This window comes from Salvia hispanica, chromosome 3, assembly GCF_023119035.1.
Source record: "Salvia hispanica cultivar TCC Black 2014 chromosome 3, UniMelb_Shisp_WGS_1.0, whole genome shotgun sequence".
Classification (NCBI taxonomy): domain Eukaryota; kingdom Viridiplantae; phylum Streptophyta; class Magnoliopsida; order Lamiales; family Lamiaceae; genus Salvia; species Salvia hispanica.
In genome coordinates, this window is record NC_062967.1 from 15043548 (window position 1) to 15046799 (window position 3252).

At 37.4% G+C, this 3252-nt stretch overlaps 1 pseudogene; it reads left to right on the forward strand.

The window, feature by feature from the left end:
- The first annotated feature begins 1278 nt into the window (after positions 1-1278).
- On the forward strand, positions 1279-2212 carry LOC125209373 (annotated as a pseudogene).
- The last annotated feature ends 1040 nt before the right edge of the window (positions 2213-3252 follow it).

Here is a 3252-nt window from a genome sequence, read left to right on the forward strand (position 1 = left end):
GAGCACATGGCACTAAAGGTAAAAATTTGTACTCTCTTGTTCACATATGTTGTAGAAATCCTTGCCATGTAGTACATGCAAAAAAAAGAAATTAGGCACGCCCTACCAAACACGTTTTAGTGAATATGCTTTTACAATTGCAATTTCCTTGCAAATAAGCAATTGAACGACTTGTATATATTTCCAGTGTCATCATTGCTAGGAAGTCAATCTTCTCACGATCAATGCGCTAAATGGGAAAATGACAACACGTTTGCAGATTGAAGGTTAGATATTACAGATTTATTTTGCCAAAACCTTCTTTATTATGCATCAGTTTATTTACCAAATCAAAACAACGTATAGGTTCCAAACCCTTATAATAGAAGGAAAACTATTGCAATTTTCAAAACCCTATCACATTTTTTATAAATCCTACATTTTGAAACAGTAAACATTTTTTAGTACTTATGATTAATAAAAACAACAGGGTTTATAAATGTGAGAAATAATTATTGATTTGTACCTAATTATTTCTCACAATTGTCGTTTTGAAACCGCAATAATAATTGCTCAAAAGAATTGGTATAATATTAGGGGTGGCAAATCGTGCGTGTCGGGTCGTTATCGTGTCGACACGATAATGACACGAACACGATAACAACAAACACGAACACGACCCGTTAAGAAAACCTCAAACACGAACACGAACACGAGCCGCTACCCTCAGACACAAACACGACACGAACCCATTAACGACACAAACCGTTTCGGGTCAACACGACACGAACACGACACGAACCCATTAATGACACGAAAATAAGTATTGAAAAATGAAAATAATAAGAATAATAATATTAAAATATTATGTGTTAATAAGAATAATAATATTAAAATATTATGTGTTAACGGATAACACGAACACGCATTGTTAACGGATAACACGAACCCGACACGAACACGACACGAACATGACACGAAATTTTCGTGTCCTTAATGGGTCGACCCGATAAGGACACGAACACGATAAGCTCTGACCCAAACCCATTAATTTCGTGCCGGTTCGTGTCGTGTTATCGTGTCGTGTCAAAAATTGTCAGCCCTATATAATATGTTGCGCCCAAATATTCCAAGTCAATGTCATTCACTTAAAGACCTATTCAAACTACCAAAATTCTTCTTTCTTGACTTCTTCTATATTCTTTACCCCTGCCAAACACAATAAATACGTGTAATAGGTAGCATTAACATGTATCTCAAAACAAATTAAACATTCTTACATTTTCTAAGTACTCATTCATGGCTTTTAGGATCTTTCATCCCATTTCCTTTATCTTCCTCATTTTCATTCTTCTTGCTCCAATTGGCCATGCCAAGAGGAGCACCCCAAGTGCCAAAAAATCATCACCTTTTTTATTTCATCAAGAAATTAAAAGCTTGTCACAAGGGAAACCACACAAAAGATATTCATGAGCTCAAAGCCTATCTCGAGAAATTTGGCTATCCCAGATATGAAAACAAAACCCATGCCACTGATGATGATTTCGTTGAGATCCTAGAATCAGCCATCAAAACCTACCGGAAAAAACTACCACATCAAACCCTCAGGTATCGTAGATGATAAAACGATATCAAAAATGACAACCCCGCGATGTGAGTGCCTGATATCATTAACGGCACTAACTACATGCAACCTCGTGACAAGAAACACAAACCGGGCTCTAGCAACATCCACACAGTGTCTCACTACAGTTTCTTTCAAGGAAACCCTAGATGGCCACCTACCAAAACCCATCTCACTTTTCAATTCTCCCCCAACTTTCCAGTAAGTGCTGTAGCTCCCGTGGCACGTGCCTTCCACAAATGGGACTTAGCCACACACTTCACCTTTGCACAAGTGGGAGCCAATCAAAACTCTGATATGATCATAGAGTTCCATCGCCGCGACCATGGAGATGGAGCCTCTTTTGATGGCCCCGGTGGAGTCCTAGATCATGCATTTGCACCTACCAATGGAAGGTTCCATTATGATGCCGACGAGAGGTGGTCTATTGGCTCAGTTGCGGGTGCTTTCGACCTAGAAACCATTGCGCTTCATGAAATCGGACACCTTCTAGGGCTCGGACATAGCTCGGTTAATGCAGCAATCATGTTTTCGGGGATCGGAGCCGGGCAGATCAAGAATTTGCATAACGATGATATTCAAGGAATAAGGGCGTTGTACGGTCGCTAAAATGCCATATTACTTTATGTATTGTTTGCATTTGAAAATAATTTCCCTATGTTGGGATAATTGTAATACTAGTAGTATCTAAGGTTATAGTACTTGTTTGCTTTTATGCTGTCGTAACTTGTATGGTGTGAATTTGGATATGTAATCATCATTCAACAAGTTAATTATGTAATTTTTCTATTTTGGGATTTGTAATAGGACATGTTCTTGTGTTATCTAATATACTCATAAGTACTCCCTACATCCAAATATGGCCCCTTCCTTGTGCAGCATGAATTTTATACAACTTTATTTTATAGCAGTGAAAATAAAGTAAGAAAGATGGAATATAGTAGACATAAAGATATTTCCATTTTTAGTAATTGAACATCTTAGTTGTACAAAACAAAAAGAAAAGTGGGTCATCTTGAGTGGGATGAAGAGTGTACTATAAAATTGAAATTCCTAACATTAATTAAATTATGTTCTACTCACTTAAATAATTAAATTACAAATTATTGAATAAAATGTCACTACAAAAAAAAACAAGGTATACCGAGAACCAAAGTGCTCGGTATAATGTAAAAATTCTCGGAATATCGTGATACACCGAGCACTCTCAGAGCATCGAGAGTGCTCGGTATTTGCTTCGTCGAAATTTTTATGCGAGCATCTTAGTGTGCTTCGTCGGAATTTTTGTGCTAGGTATTTTTTCAAGCATATATAAGTGATGCTCGGGTATAACTGTGGAAATATGATTTAATTAATATATAAATTTATTAAAGTAAATTGTCTACATTGCGAGCACATTTAAGATGCTCGAAGCTAGGGGTGGCAAATCGTGCGTGCCGGGTCGTTATCGTGTCGACACGATAACGACACGAACACAATAACAACAAACACGAACACGACCCGTTAAGAAAACCCCAAACATTAACACGAACACGACCCGCTACCCTCAGACATGAACACGATACGAACACGACACGAACCACTTCGGGTCAACACGACACGATAACATATATTGAAAAGTAATTAAATATTTAAATGATTTAAATGAG